Here is a 16,908-nt window from a genome sequence, read left to right on the forward strand (position 1 = left end):
CATGTCAAGTTTACATTCTTTTAATTACTTTGGGATGCTTTGGGAAGCTTTGCAGTGGAGATGGATTTGCCTGGTTTCTTGATTATATGGATGTTATTATGACTTCAGTTTACATTCTACACTTAAAGCTACACATTTTAAAGCCTGATTTTGATATTTGTAGGATTCAATATCTTTTTGACTTTGACTTTTTTTTATAGGCAAATCATATTTCTCTACCAGAGTTAAGTTCTAGCAATGACATAAAGGCTTTGAAACAGCATTTGGACGGTCATGTGAAGAGATCAAATTTACAGAAATTAAACCAGTCCTTTAAATGAAAAACTAAATGTGGCAAAAAATAAACATTTTATAGACTTTTTTTTTTTTGATGGGTAGTCAAAAATGTCTCGAAATCCTCGCTACGGCCCTGAATATGTAATTACAACTTCAAACATTGCTATATATGAGATTAATGAGTGTTTCTTCAACCTGCTACATGTTGTCCTCCAACACAGTCTCACGGCAGTGACGCATGTGTCAATTTCAAAATAAAACTACTTAGTAAGGTTGAGGAATAGATCAACATGGTTAGGTTTAGACAATAAACTACTCATTTAGGTTTAGGGAAACATTGTGGTTTGCGTTAAAATAACACCGGAAATGCCATAACTTAAGTACGGATGTTACGTGACCAAAAACTACTTAGATAGCTTCTGGGGCAGCTGTTGCTCAGTGGGTTGAGTGGGTTGTCTTATTACCCCAAGGTTGGTGGTTAGTGCTCTTACTATCTGCATGTCGAAGTGTCCTTGAGTGAGACACTGAACTCCAAGTTGCTCCCCGGGCACTTTACAGCAGCTCACTGCTCCTAATGCTTAAGATGGGTTAAATGCAGAGGTCAAATTTTAATGTTTGTACCTGTATGTACTGTATATGACCAATCTAATAAAGTTTAAGTTTAGGAAAAGATTGTGGTTTGGGTTAAAATAACTCCGGAAGTACCGTAACTTAAGGACAGAATTTACATGACAAATAAATCTACGTTGACTTCTGGTTTCACACGGGACATGAACAGCAGTCTCCTGGGTGAAAGTCCTGTGTTTTTTTTACCCTGACTATTTCACGAACTGCCGTGCGACTGGACTGTGTCCTCACTGTCAACAACCACTACCAGACCAGCACCAGAAGCATGTACTGTAGGAGAAAACACAAGCTAAGGTCTTGCTACAATGGTACTTACATGTTACACTTACATTATAGATGCAACAACCCAGAGCAGTATAAATCCATCTTGAGGCCCTATTCTCAAGGACCTCTTCAGTGCTCACTAAGGCTGTTGCTGATCTATATCATGGATCGTGTCATGGCCCTGTTCACTGTATTTCGGCACAATACAGGAAGAGTTCAGTGAATGGTTGTGGTGAATGGCTGGTTGTTTTTGTCTGCCGTATAGACAAACATTTCATCCCTCAAAGGAAGCTGAGGGTTGAGAGTAGAAGGTGAAGGTGCAGTTTTACATAAAGGTTTCATTTCCTGAGAGTTCAATCTCCCTCACCACTTCATGGGAGCGCAGCATTGCACAGTAATGCTGCTTTAAACCTGCTGGTACTTGCACTCTTATCAATGAATGATTCCCTATTAAAGGTTTATTGTTGTAGAGAAAGTAGCATCGCACAGAAATTATACATCCCCTTTGTTTTGTGTGAGAAGATGAGGCAATAATGCTGATATTGAAGATTTGCATTTTGCCTCCATTCTCCTTGTCTAACCATTGGAAATTATTCTGCAAGCATTCAGTGGCGGGCCTCTTTTAATCTGTGTAGGAGCTTCTTAATGTTTGGATTATTCCTCCCACCTCACATCTCAGAGGAACAGCATAATCAAGCAAGTCACTGCACACAGTGCATGCAAAACTGCACCTTGTACCGGTGCAACTGTGTAATCACATTTGAAAACTTGAAACCTGACACTTGCTTGACACAAATCAGCTGCAAAATGTTACTCAGATTTCATGCCCTATTTAATCTCTTATTAACAGCTATGATGTTTCCCAGTAAAAAAAAGAAAAAGGAAAGCCTGTATATCCTGTGGTGCTTTGTTAATAGATGTGTAGAGACAGACACTAACGCTGCTCGGATTATAGGTTCAATTCTCTGTAACTGTCAGAGTTATGGACTGGTTCTGGTTCTCTATGTGACTCCTGTGTCTACACTCCTACACTCGTACTTAAAGTGCCACTTAGTTTGATGTGTGGGGAGGTGAGGTTCAAACAACCTAACAAGGCAGTCGTGAAATCTGCAAACAACAGCCTACGTGGATGAAGAGTAAAGGATGAATTGTGGTTTAGAGAGATAGATTTGAATCAAAGCTCAACCCTGTCAAGTCCGATAAAGAGTTATTAAAGGGGACATATCATGCTCATTGTCAGGTTCATACTTTTATGTCTGGTTTCTACTAGAACATGTTTACATGCTTTAATGTTCAAAAAACACATTATTTTTCTCATACGGTCTGTCTGAATATACCTGTATTCACCCTCTGTCTGAAACGCTCCAATTTAGCGCCTGTCTCTTTAAGGCCCCCTCATGAAAAAGCCCAGTCTGCTCTGATTGGCCTGTGAGAAAGATATGGTGCCAATTTTCCAACACATTCTCACTCTCAACTCGTCAAATACCACCGCTTGGTCATTGCCCCTCGGCATCGATGACCTACGCACCCATATTACGTTTCTTTTGGACATGTCAGGGGCGGCATGTCAATATACGCTTGTTACATACATAGTGTCCTTTCAAAATAACCTTCCGTCTTCACAGGAAGTTATGTTTAGGGTTAGAAAACGGTCGCTGTTGAGGTTAACTTCACTGACAAGCGACTCACGTGACTGATGATACTAATGAGTCCTATTACCAACGACTCACATGACATAATAAGTCAACGTTACTTTTAGTTTCACACGGGACACAAACAGTGGTCTCCTGGTTGAAATACTTGTGTTTCTTTGTTTTGTTTTTCATGATGTCCCCTTTAACAAATTTCAAAAAATTAGCAATAAGAGGGCAGTCCAAAAAAACGTATGTAAAAATGTCCCTGGAGCGTTAACAGAGCCAAAAGTACAGTTATAGGAAATAACTAGACATATTTTATAACATCTATGAGGTGAAGCAAACCAAAACGAGCTGAATTCCTTCTTTGACAAGGCGGTATAGCTGACAGAAACACAGACTTTGAGAGTGAGAAAGTATAAACGTCGGGGTAAGAGAATCAGAGACTTATGTATTCCCACTGCAATCAGAATGTCTAATTTGCTCCTTGGTCGATGTAGCCAGCTGTGCCTGTGAAACAACTTTGTGCTTTGCACTAATGATGGGACATCTGATGTCAATCGAACAGCAGCAGAATGAAGAATATCCAGATTTGATTTGTGAAAAAAAAAAAAAAGATTGTCCTGGATTTAACCTGTTCATATGCAGTCAGTCTCATCCATACAGGTGATCATTTCAGCTCTCTGACAGATTTTAGTCTCAGATATGTGTTTCTTGTGTGCATACAAGTGGGTTAAACTTGGCCTCCGGAAGAATATATTGTACTTCATATTGTGTTGAAATTAGATGAGTGAAACATGAGCGCATCCCCTAATTATCTACATCGCCTGGACTTGTAGAACAACTTGTTGTGGGGACTTCAAACTATCGTCGCCTTCAGGCAGATGGCATCCGATAGTACCACAATCCTCCGGGCTGATATTAGCAGCCGAGCTGATAACATCCATCGACGCAGTCACTGTGACCCAAGTAATGACATCCACCAAAAAAAAAGCCAAGCCCATCGCGCTCTCCCTCCGCACTTATCAGACGTGCATTAAAGTAGTTTCCAAGTACTTTTCTCAATGATGGTGCAAATTGTAGTTGTGAGGTCTCGGTGTGTGAGTCAGCAGTGCAGCACGCACTTTAGCCCGAGCCAGTCCTACTGAGTTGGCTGCCATACAATCCCTCCTAATATAATAGAAACCAATTAACTGAGTGGGTGGCTTTACTCAAATCTTGATTTAAAATGGAGCTTTATTAAAAAGAGTTACAATGTGGCAGCATGCTTAACCTGACTGGTGGCAGAGATATGATAAGGAATGTAATCCCTGAGGCGAGAGCTGATTAGCTTATCCAGTCAGAGTCACAGCTAGTGCGGAATGAAAATGGCTGCCGCCTTGGGGAAAAAATCTGTTATTTAAAGTCTTGACAAAAAAATATATTTTTTTTTTGTTTTCTGGGGACAGAGAGGACATAGTGAGAGACAGACAGAGCTCAGCTGAATGATTATTATACTGACTTTTACCTGGTTTCTCTTCTAAAGTCACAGTGGATTCCAGCCTGTAATTATGTGATCGGCTTCCTTGATTTAAATTCATCTTTTCTTCTGTCTGTCTATCCGTCTATCTTTGTGTGACTGAGAAGTACTGATGTTTAATGTATAATAATCCATTATGCATTATGTGTTGCTATGAAACATGCCCTTGCTCCCCACACAAGGCTTGTGTTTTATCCTTGCCAGAGCCCCTCGATGTCAATCAAGCAGTGAATGTAAAATGTAATGTAAATGGAGCCGTTGGTAGCAACCTCCAGCTGGCTTGTTTGACTTGGCTGGCCGGCGCTCTGCATTGTAGGTACAGCCATCTTTTTACTCCTGCAGGCTTCCTGTTTGCCTGCTCCTTGTCAGTGTTTATCTATGGATTACACCTTGTCTGCTTGTCTGCATGTCGCACTCCAATTGCTGCCACGTCTTCTTGCTGAACAAGCATCTCTCTTGGATGGGCACTGCGGTGCAAATGAGGGAAACAGCATCTTTTAACACAAAACAGGATTTATAGGAAAAGGTGTTTAGGATTTAGTCCTTGGTAATTTTTTTCTAAAAATATAATTGTGTTCCCCCAAATTGGCAGTATTACATTACTGTAAACCTCTTCTTTCAAGCTGGAAATTGAAATGTGTACAATGGGAAAGTGTCTGTCGCTCCTTATGCAGATTTGCATGAAGAGTTATAGAGGTTAGGGAACTTGGAATGACTGTGCTCGAGCCTAACGGTGGTTCTAAAGATTATCTTTCCAGATATTCCTGTATTGTGAGGTATGTTAACAGTGTTTTTTACATCCCCGATTGGATATCCTGTTGTGTGTGGGGAACCCCGAGGACAGCCGATGACGCAGTCATGTGGGAAAGAACGAAAGCCAATTGAAAACCAAACTGACTGAAGCAGAAGGACAACCACAGCCATCATGGCAGCGGTGGCCGCGGCTAATGCATGAGCTAATGCATGAGCTAATGCAAAACGCGAAGCATAAAGTAGTAAGATGGACCTCAGAAATGGAGAACCAACTTGTTGATTTGTGACAACAACACAAGTGTATATTTAACGTGTCTCCATGACTTCATCCATCCATCCTTTGTCAATTTTTCAGTATGAAAAGTAGTGCAAAAACCACATTCTTCCTGCCCTTCGTCCACCATGTTTGTTTACACTAAAGTCACGTTTGATCACGTTAGGTTTTGCGAGATTTCCATTTTTTTTATCAGGACTCTTCATTATGAATGGAGTCTGTTAGTGTGTGGTGTGCTGCTGTTTTGGCCAAATCGTTGCTCTCCACACACTACAGGGACAAAACTGTTTAATTTAACATAACATGTTATGTGTGGGGTCTCTCACATTTTCAACATCTGTTAAGATTTGAAAAATCTTTAAGTGTAGGCCAGGCTTATCCCTAACGACACCTTAACCACATACACAACCTTAATCTTTACCTAACCTTACTGTAAACATAACAGTTTCCATACACATATATAGTACAGTGAGAAAAACATTTGCATAGAATACAGGTCCAGTATTGATTGATGCTTGTGGTATAGCTCCAGGGTTGCCCTGAAGCAGAAAACTCACCCACACCTCTTAATTAATACTAGTTGCCCTGGATAATGACCTCGGTATAGCCTATAGAAAAGGTCACAGCTACACCACCGGTGGGCCCCGTTGCATCCTGTGAGCTGTGTTGCTTAAATCGAACCACAGAAATAAATCAATTTTTTTTTCTACCTGGGGCAAAATCCCTGAGACTCCCAGGGCCGGTGACTGTTGCAGTCTGAAGAGATTGGCACTAATGTAAACAACACCAGAGGTCTACAGCCTGGCTAGATGCTGTGTGTAGGAACAGCTGTGCTTTTAGCTAAATGCTAATGTGAGCATGCTCACAATAGCTGTGTTTCCATTCACATATTTTTATACATATTTTGAAGTATCGCATTAGAAAAGCTGTATGGAAATGTCAAAATTTGATAAAACTTCCTCAATTACAAAAAAAAGCTTTTTCCACTCGCTTGATGGGGTTTGTCGAAAAAGAGCTTCAACCAAGTTTCATTGGTGGAGGGGCCAGTAGTTTTTCCGTAATCCTGCTGACAAACAGACAAACAAACCAGACCAAAAACACGAGCTCCCTGGTGGAGGTAATAATGGTATATTGAAGAAGAGTTAGGTGACTTCATTTCAATTTTGCAGGTAGCATATGAGGGAACGAGCAATATTATTTCAATCTTTGATTTTGCTGTCGCTCCTCCAGTGGGGTGGCATGTAACCGTTGGTTAAGTACTTTCCGAACGCTCCGTGACAAGCCGCTATTACGCTCTAATTTATCTTAGTAACAAAAAGTCATGTCACCTCCGAATGAATAAAGTAATGACTTTTTTCATTTCCATGCTGTAATTTGTATTTATTCCCCTTCATTCCATTTGGTCCTGGTCAGGTTCATTTTGTGAACATTACTGCACACATAGCCCGTCTGCACTGGATAATTGATCAGTGGCTGATATAGGCAGGATAATAACAGACTGTCTGATATGAGTCAGTCTCCTTTGCTGTGTGTATTTATTTTCTTCTTCTTCTTGATACTTTGATAAAAACCTACTAACATTGGTCTGGTTGCTGGATGCAAAACAGGAATAAACACACAATTCTCTAAAATTCTCCAAATCTTATTCCAAATCCCGCTGGGTCAAATAATAGTTCACATTTTTAGACTGACGGGCCATTACTTGATGAAACATCCACTTGACAGAGACTGTATGCTGCCAACATGCACATGGATGCGCGGGGGGCTAATTGCAGGGAGCCGCGGTGGAACGTTGTTCGACACCTCCTGCTGCGATGTAAGTATACAGGAGCATCAGACTACTGAAGATACTAGCTGAGAGAGAACCAGGTCACCGCTTTATTTTGCAACTTGCAAAATTCTCCTCTAAGAACAGACAGCCCTGCATTATTACACTTGGCATAATAGTTCTTTAATCTGGAAGTGTAGGAAAACATTTAAGATTTTAATTTGAACATTAAAGAGGACCTATAATGCTCATTTTCAGGTTCATACTTGTATTTTGGATTTCTTCTAGAACATGTTTACATGCTTTAAAGGGGCTCGATGTAGGAATCAGAAATTGCTTGTTAGCAGTGAAACCTGTGGCCTTTAAGTCAACGACAGTCTGTGTCCTGTTGCTCGTGTTCGCACTACGTAGACATGAGCGAGCATCGGTCAAAACAGTGAAGCGACGCATACGAGACTGAACGTGATTGACAGCTAAAACCACAATATCACTTTATATTTGCTTGGCAATAGCTTACCTGTCCAATAGGAATTTTCCATGAATTAAAGACCCGGCTGATTTTAATCGTAGTTTACCCCCGACGTTGGTCACATTCCTGTTTTGCAAGACGGGCTTCACAAGATATGACTGTTTTTTTTGTGCTTCTGTGGAGTTTGTGTTGGAGTCTGAGTTGTGTTGGGGGTTGGTGGTTTGTTGGACACCATTTTTAACCGAACGTTAGCTATTATTGCACACCATTAGCCCTGTAGCGGAGATGAAAATAAAGGCACTTGCGAGCGCACATGACGTCACATCCATTGGATTTTACCGGAAAAAACGTCCCAGATTCTTCACATTTAAAGCAGTCTACATGCTGATAAAGGAAACCCAGAAAGTCGCGTAAGATCTCATTTTTTAGGTTAGGTTAGAACCTGTTCACACATTGGCAATAAATAACGATGAAAAAATGTTTATACGTATAAAAACTTACATACAGTCCCTTTTAATTTAAAGAAAAACAAACAAAAAAACTCTCATACCGGCTGTGCTGCAGCAACTCTTTTCATCCTCTGTCTGAAACGCTCTGTTTTAGCTCCCTCTAAACTAGCCACTAGGCAGGTATTACGCAAATGTGTTACTTGGTGACATCACCATGTTACGGAAGAAAAGGCGGGACTTCAAGCAAGGTGTTTCAGACAGTTCAGGAGCAGTGTTTCTGTGGGGAAAGGTAACTCTCTTTGGTGTGGACTTTGCAGACCTTTTACATGCACAACAAAACTATATACCACACTAAAGGAAAGGGAAAAAGCACAATGTATAATAGTTCCTCTAATAACTTGATCTCTATTACAAGAAACCAATGAGTGCAACAATAAAAAAGAAGAATGTGCTTCACTCTGATAATTAATGCTAAAGGAAAACTAACCGTATGAGGCATAGGGGTCACAGGTGTACAGTAGAAAATTTTAATTAGATGTAATAAATATTCTATATTCTTGTTGTGAGATCACAAGGTGGGAAAAAGAAGCATAAATGAATCTTACAAGGGGAGTTTTGACATCTGTTTATACCATAAATACCTCGCATATGAGCTAATAAAATAACCTCACGTGTGAACTTCATTTTGCCCTCGAGCAAAAACACTGGTTGTAACATGAAGGAAATTAGTGGTGTTGGGGTAGCCCAGGGGTTAGTGAAGCAGCGCTATAAATGCTGAAATCCTCTGATGGAAATGCTCATACCAGCTGTAGGCCAAAAGACTGTTGGGAGACAAATACTAAATAATAATTTCACTGTTGCCTCAAGCTCATTTTAAGATTCTCTGCATTTTTTGGCATTTGAGGAATTAATTCTTACATCTTAACATTTTTAGTTCAATAATATTTTAATTTGTCGTGTCTACACAGGAGGCGTTTCAGCCACGTTTTGTAGTCGTCCGTATCATGTGTTTCCATTTGAATCAATACAGCTGTGAACACAGATACACATTTTAGGCTTCATGTCTATTTACTTCCGCTTTATGCACGTAACGGCAGTGATTGCATATTGGGCTCTGAGTGCTGCCAAAACACGGGTGACCTACACACACGTCTAAAACGCATCCTGTGTGCTGATGGAGGATTGAAGCTGCTACTGATGTGCTGTTTTCATCACACAGCCTGTATAGACATTATGTTTGAGCATCAGGATCCGGGTCTGGTCCCAATAAAAAAAACAACAACAACCCTAGGTTCTTTGATGGACGGATTATGAGATAATGGGCTCCTGGGCATGTATGCATTATCTTTGATTCGGTAGAGCCCATATTGCATGTTGTTAATGCTGAACTAGACCTGAACATCCTACACACTACCTGAGGGGTAAACACTCCGTTTGAAAGTGTCAAGATCAATCCATTCTCACTCCCAACTAGTCAAATACCACAGCTTGTTCAGCATCCCTAGGCTTCAAACTATGACGCTCTAGGTACCCCTCTGGTGTCAGTCTTTTTGCTTCTATACTCTTTGGCTAAAGGGTGCCTTGGTGCGTCGTATCAGACGCCAAGGGGCGCTGACCAAGTGGCAGTATTTGACAAGTTGGGAGTGACAGCGGGTTGTCATGATAGCTTTTTCGTGTGACTAATGCAAAGTGAATGTTTAGGCTACTTCTTCATTTTGTGCGGCACTTCGTCCCGAGATCTTAATGGCGGTCACTTGTCACAGAAGGGTCTGACTTTGGGCCCCCCTGACTCACGATGGCCCCTGGGCTAGTGCCTGGTGGGTCCTTTGGGCAAACCATCTTTGAAGTCAGACCAGGATTGACGGATGCTTATTGGTTGCAGGAGAATTTCATCTGAATTTTTATTATTCACATAGTTCTTACTGAAATTTGAATAATACTTTATTTTTTGTTCAACTTTGAGTGCAGATATTAAATCTCTTTTATTGTTCTTTTACATAATGCATTGGTAATTTTTTAAAGTCTTATTACAGGACACAAAAAGAAACATTTCATTCTGACGTGCATATTTGTTCGAGAAAACCCTCCACAGCTCCAGACCATGTGGGAAACATGTCTTTTAAAAATGGTGTAAAAAATCTCAAGGAAGCCTGACTTACATGACAGCAGTCATTCTTTGAGAGCAGGTAACATACCGTATTTGTAAAAATGATGGACATCTAATTTTGGAAAAGAGCCTTGAAATTGCTAAGCTGCCCGCACTTGTCCCGTCGCTCTCTGCGTGTTGAAGTGTAGTGAAGGTGACAGGAACCACATTCTTACCTGTACACCTGTCTCACTAACGACTCTGAAGTTGCTATCTCCCACTGGCTCTTTCTTTGCCACCATTCTAGTTGTTCTTCCTGCCTTTAGTTTCCAGGAGTCGATGTCCTTAATCGTTGTGGAAGTGCCACTTTTCGCTCGACGTTTGCTGAATCGCTACTCCATTTTCCAGGAAGAAAAAAAACAAATTTTATTCACTTTCACTGGTTTAAATTTACAAGAAGCAGCTAAGTTGTTGGTTTGTTGTCAGAGACGCATTGAGTATTCAAACATGAGGAAGGAAATGACGGAGCGACTCTACAATAACAATAAATGCACTCATGCAAACACATCCCAAACACACTCATACAGCCAATTTTCTTGCCTCCTGAAAAGGAAAGAGGCCTATTCCGGGGCTTTGGCCTTTATAATGCTCCCTCTCATTTCTCCACAGTGCTGTTTGTCCTCTCAGCTGCCTCCCTGCCAGCCAGCGCTGCCTCTTCCACTCCCCTGCTTCTCCTGCTATTCTGGCCAAGCTAAGCCACAACTGTCCCACATGCCATGTCTGCTGGATGTGTGAACAAAGCTCGGAGGGAGCCAGGCGAAAACGGACCTCTTAAGTGAGTCGGACGCAGTCAGGCGGGACGGCTGGAAATGTCTTCCCCTTTGATTCCTCGGGGAACAGAGACGGAAAACAAATGGAGTCTGACTCCCTTATTTTCTCAAGGTCCTGCAAGTGACCTGCCGGTGCTGCGGAACAAGGGCCGGAGTGCTGATGTTCGCCGCCTGGCCGCCGAGCTGTCCAGCGGTCTGTCAGACTGGCACAATGGAAAGAGCCCCTCAACCCCCCCACCCCCCCTTCCTCATCCCCATTCAATCCCAGCCAGAGCCCACAGCACGGCCTCCTCAGTGGCACTCCTGACAACTCAGTCGGCCTGCTCACACGGCGATGACCCGGCGAGTAATTGGTCGATAGAAGTCGGCAGGGATCGACTTGTGTGGCTTTGCAGGCGCTGATGACTGTTCGCCCTCGCTGCGGACGCACATGCCTGCTCCGAAAAAAAAAAAAATACAAGATCCTGAGGGATAAAACGGATTTCCGCAGAGAAGTAAAAATAGCCAATGAATAATTAATGCAACAATAACAGCATACATGCACTCCCATTTATCTCATCATCCCGCAGTGGGAATGTGCACATAATAAGAATATTATCTGTCTGCAGTGTGGCTGCCAACAGGCTCGGCCCATTTGGCTGGGAAGTAACAGAGGAGTTTGGCGAGCAGTTATCGCACCGCTGCATCTCAGCAACTGGATAGCTGATTCTGGCAGATGAATACAGGATTTCCATCTTAACACATCAGAGCATTAAGTCTGGATTCAGCATTGTGTTAATTATCCAGATCCTAAGAGAGACAGACAGAGAGAGAGGGAGGGAGGGAGGGAGGGGGAGTTACAGGTAGAGGTTCAAACACATGGCGCATGATGTATGTACACATGCAGAAAAACACACATAACACACACTGCCTGCGGGGTTATGCAGCGTACATGCTGCTCCTCTGTTCTGCGCTGTTTAATACAAACCAGATTACAGAGTGAGACCAGTGTCCCGATTCACAGGCGGGGGCTTCAGCGTCTCTCTCAAGGACACTTTGACGGGAGACATGGCTGATAATTGGCACAAACTGGCTGCAGAAGTTATTGAACGCATGAGATTACAGCGAGAAGAGGTTTTTCAGGCCACCTTACTAGTTTGCAACAACAAACACATTTAGAAAGAACTGTATGCTGCCTAGGCGCCCCGGTTCTTCTCCTGGTGGAGCGGGCGCCCATGTGCTAGGGCTGGGTCCTTGTCGCGGCGGCCCAGGTTCAGGTCTGACTTGCGGCCCTTTGCTGCATGTCGGCCCCTCTCTCTCTCTATAATATCACTATCAAATAAAGGCAAAAGCCAAAAAATAATCTAAAGAAATAAAAAAAAGAAATGTATGCTGCCTGAATATAATGAATGTATTTGTTACTATAAAGTTATATTGAACGGTGCGATGGTTTAAAAGCTATGACAACAAAAAATGATGTACACTGTAGATCACTTGTACTCACTTAACTCATTTTAAAGATTCTCTATATGATATTCAGAGCATTAATATAGCACCAAACAACTATTTGCTATGTACAGATATGTAAGGGATAATGTACAGCAAGCCGACGTGAAGCGGAGGGGGCTTGCATCGCCCTGCAGGGGTTTATTTTTCAGCAATGACCCACTTGCTGTACATTATCCCGCTTATTACACGGCTACTTACTTAAGAAATCAATAATTGGACATAAAACGGTCCGCCAGAGTCCCACATCAGAACTGTGCCCATAGCAAAGGTCTGTTATATATAGCAACGGTCTGCTATAAAGAAATAACAGACTCGAGTATTCAACAAAGCCATGTAATAAAGTCGAGTAATGTCTACCTGAGCAGAGAATGAAGTCTCTCTCCCTCTGTATGTGTTGTAATCTGAGCTTCTCTGTGCTTTGTTGACATAACCAGGTTTGCCACACGTGCCTTTAAGTGCATGTGAGCGCCTGGCTAGCTCACGGCCGTCACTCTGCACTGCTCTCATACGGCAGTTACAGATGATAACGCCGTCCCGACAGATGGCGTCGTCGCGGAAGCATAGCACCCACCCTCTGGTTCCCTCTCAGGTAAACACTATTAGCTCTGTCAGCACTTTTGCCATTGTTTGCACAGTTAGCACCAGCTCAGCCGTCACCATGTTGAGAGCCGTGCGGAGCCTTTTAAAGTAAGTACAATGAATAATAGTGTTTTTTTTTATTCATAATGAATGAATGAATGTTTAGACTGAACGCATCTGCATCTTTCCCCCCTGTTGTTTTCCATATATGGTTATGTTTATGCACTCAAAGCACTTTGTTAAAGCTGCTATACTCAATATTTTATATGAAGAAAGAAGACATGGCTACGTGTAAAGCTTTTTGCTTGAAGTGATGAACCCACAGAGAATGATTACCCAACTTTTCTTCAGCTCTACAGCGTGTTTTTACACCACACAACATCACTGTTTTGGTTCACTCTCACAGCTCTCATTTGCGCCATTTTCAGATGCTGTTTTGAGCAAAAGTACCAACATATAGCTGGTGAACATAGTGGCGCATTCAGCACATAAATAGCCAGAGTTGGTGTTGGTGGGGACCAAAATAGGAGTGAATATTTGACTTAAATTAATCAGGCGGCCAGATAAAAATTTACCAAATTAACCATTTGTTAACACGATCGCCATATCAACGTAAAAGATGATAATATTGAATTGTTGTGTTTACAGCTTGTTGTGGCCAAAAAATCTGTTGATGCAGATTTAAGGTTTTGGGAAGGTGCAGGTCTTGTTTAAATATTGAAAAAGTAAAGCTCACTTCAAGCACATGTTTACTTTTTTAAACAAAAACCATCAACTCTATCCTTTTTTACAAAACAATTCTACCTTTTCACACCTGGATCAGCCCAGTGTGACCTCAGTCGTTGTGTTTGTGACTCCGGGTGAGCTCCCACTTTCACTGCTAGCTGAGTCATTTAGGTGTTAAACACATCGCCTAATGGCACCTCGACAGGAGACAAGCGTGTGATTCGGGCATTTTGCTCTCATTTTTCCGGCCCAAATTATCCCAGCAGGTCACAGATTTGAATACACAACCTTATGCTCACAAAGCCACATCTTTAAAGCATTTCAGGGGTCTCTTCACTGCAATCGCACAGCCAGCGAGCTAATTGTGAGCTATCCAGAAATCACTTGTTATTCATTTTTTATTCTCTTTCTCTCCACAGTAGCCTCCAGGAAGCATAAAGAGCAGCTCAAATCCTGCAGAGACGGGAAGTGAACGTGGGGAATTTTGATTGCAGTGTCAGTAACACTCAAAGCTATGTTGGTCCAGTACAAAGAGAGCTTGTCAGATGGATATCTACCCAGTCTTAAAATAATATCAGGAATCAGGTTTGAACTTTTAAAGATTCCTCGTGTTGCTGCTGTTTTTCTGCAGAGGGTGGAAGTTCTTTTGAAAAATTCAGCAAAGCGTTTCAAAAGACGAGGTTTGTGTAACAATGTGCACATCCTGTTTCTGGGAGGTTGAAACCTTAAGCCTTATTTTCAAAACGATTTTTAAAAGCTCACCAATGTAAGTTTTGAGCCCGCTCACTGTTTCCATAGACCACTGCTCATGGTCACATTTATTAAACGTACAATTGGTAACTCAAATGTAGCACCACCATCAAAATTCAACTGGAACCTATTGATCTTTGGACACACTTAGGCCCCGTCTACACGTATACAGATGTTTTAAAAAAAATAATATTTTCCCCTTCGTATAAAAAAAAAAGATCCGTCCACACGACCTTCATTTTACAAAATTTGTCCACAAGGAGTCCAAACACTCGCTGTAATATTAACAAGTCACCACAAGTGAGATCACAAGTTAAGGGTCAAGGAATTTTGTTACCACCCTTCTCTCTCCCTTTACTTCGGCTTCATTACAGTCAGTTGGATAACAGTTATTGTTGGTGTTGCTGGTCGAACTGCATGACTGTCATCACTCTGCTGTCATCAACTGGCTCTTTAAATGCATAAATGACGAAAGGGAGGTTATTCAGGTTTATGTCCACAGCCGTTCTGAGTGCTCCACACTTCGCCCTCAATCGCCCAAAAGCTCATTCAATCACCATTCGGCCTCGACATGTTTAATGTGTTCTTGCTTTGGCCTCCTGTACTGTGACTGGAACATGTTTAAATACAGAGTAGTAATTTTTCCGAGCAGTGCTAACAAAACGTAGTTGTTATTGTTTCTGGTGCATGCTCAGGTAACACTTCATTTTTCAGGTGTGCAAATTTCATGGTAATTAGGTGATAATTAGCAAGTAACATATTTGAAATTTCTTTGGAATTACTGCCAAATTACCCCAATATTTACCTCAAAAATTGATCGAAAATTACTTTATTATAAACAGGTTACTTGCTAATTATCACATAATAATTACCATGAAATTTGTGGACCTGTTAAATGAAGTGTTACCTAATATGTTCTCTGCTTTGTCCTCCTGTGACTGTAACATTTTTCAAAAGTAAAGTAATAATTAGTCCGAGCAGTGCTAACAAAACGTAAAAAAAGCTGGTAGTCCGCCATCTTTGTTATTGTTTCTGGCACATGCTCATTACACAAAGCAACAATGGGCATGCGCCAAATGAGGAGCGGATGTCATCATTTCCCAAAATGCCCATTTTACATGTCCACAATGATACACAGTAACCAGAGTTTTTAAAAATCTGCACTTTAGAAGGCATTTTTAAAAATATATATATGTGTATAAGGCCACAGACTACCACTGGAGAATAACTACATTTAAGTTAATTCCCTATTATTCATACACACAAGTGAAACCGAGTGATATTTCCAATTATTTCCCTTTCAGGATCTTGCTCAAATCATTTTTTCCTCCTCCGAGGCTGTCACGCAACAGGTCTGGCAAGGACATCGCCGCTGTCACCGACTCAAACGGAGTGAATGACGCCGCGGTGTCAGGGCTCTGCTAATTTGAAACGTCTAAAAACCTTTGTGCCTTGTTCAAATCGATCAACGCTTGTGATGTAATTACATTTTAAATAGGCCCAGGGTGATAAATTGAATCTCTATACTGTTCTGACCAAAACCAAACTTGATTAATCCATTTTTAATCAGTCGGTGGCAGGGAGGCGCCTTGATGTTTCATTTAACCCAGGCTGACGGCTGTCATGCCTTTGTCAGATGAGTCCCGCTCAACACTGAGACCGCGGGGTTGGAGACAAAAAGAAAAAGGCCGGAGATTTTCTAATAATTTCACCGTTTCAAAAACCCATTTGACGGCCAGTATCGCCTGCGTAGGGGACACTTGAGTGCTTACGTGTATTGTAATAGTGGTGGTGTGTTTGCGTAGGTTGCTCTTAAAGAATTGACCACCTTAAAGCAGCCGGCTCCCTCCAGTCGCCGTACAGTAGGTGGGCGAGATAACAGTCCAGCTAAGGAGAATTGCTTCTAATTATAGATGACAGACACAGACTCCCCTGGCGTCCTCCTCCTCCCAGTGGCCATGCTGGGAAGAGAAACTCTTCAAAATAAAGGAACCTCTGCCCTCTCATGTTGCAAAGTAAGAAGCTAAATGCAATAGGAGGCCCAGTGATATAGTGTGTACTGAATATAGAAATAGTTGTTCTATTATTAAAGCGAGATATGGCAAAAGGCTGTAGTGAGTTTGCAGTCTGTGGTGGAAAGTAAGAAATGTACTTGAGTGTAAATTCAAGGAAGCCTGTTATACTTTACTTGAGTATTTTTATTTCATGCTACTTTATGTGGTATACTTTTATGAAATATGATGGGACAGCAATTATGGGAAAGTCATAAAGTCAAGAAACTCAATCACTCATGTCAGCAGCGTTGCCTGATTGGGCCATTTTTTGGCCAATTACGCCATCTCTGTAATTGGTGTTTTGTGTCTTTTTGTGTCTCTTTGTGGTTATTTTTTGTCTCTTTGCAGTCATTTTGAGTCCC

General features: G+C 41.7%; 1 protein-coding gene across 8 annotated transcripts in view; it reads left to right on the forward strand.

The window, feature by feature from the left end:
- Positions 1 to 16,908, forward strand: part of ntrk3b (neurotrophic tyrosine kinase, receptor, type 3b) — a 291,028-nt gene that overhangs the window by 43,836 nt on the left and 230,284 nt on the right. Inside the window, exon 1 of one of the 8 annotated variants that reach the window (XM_037795116.1) lies at positions 12,877 to 13,026. The exons of the other annotated variants lie outside the window; for them this stretch is intronic. The gene's annotated coding sequence lies outside the window, so the exon portion shown is untranslated. Of the gene's footprint in view, positions 1 to 12,876; positions 13,027 to 16,908 lie in introns of those variants that run through there. 8 annotated transcript variants of the gene reach the window in all.

This window comes from Sebastes umbrosus, chromosome 2, assembly GCF_015220745.1.
Source record: "Sebastes umbrosus isolate fSebUmb1 chromosome 2, fSebUmb1.pri, whole genome shotgun sequence".
Taxonomy (NCBI): Eukaryota; Metazoa; Chordata; class Actinopteri; order Perciformes; family Sebastidae; genus Sebastes; species Sebastes umbrosus.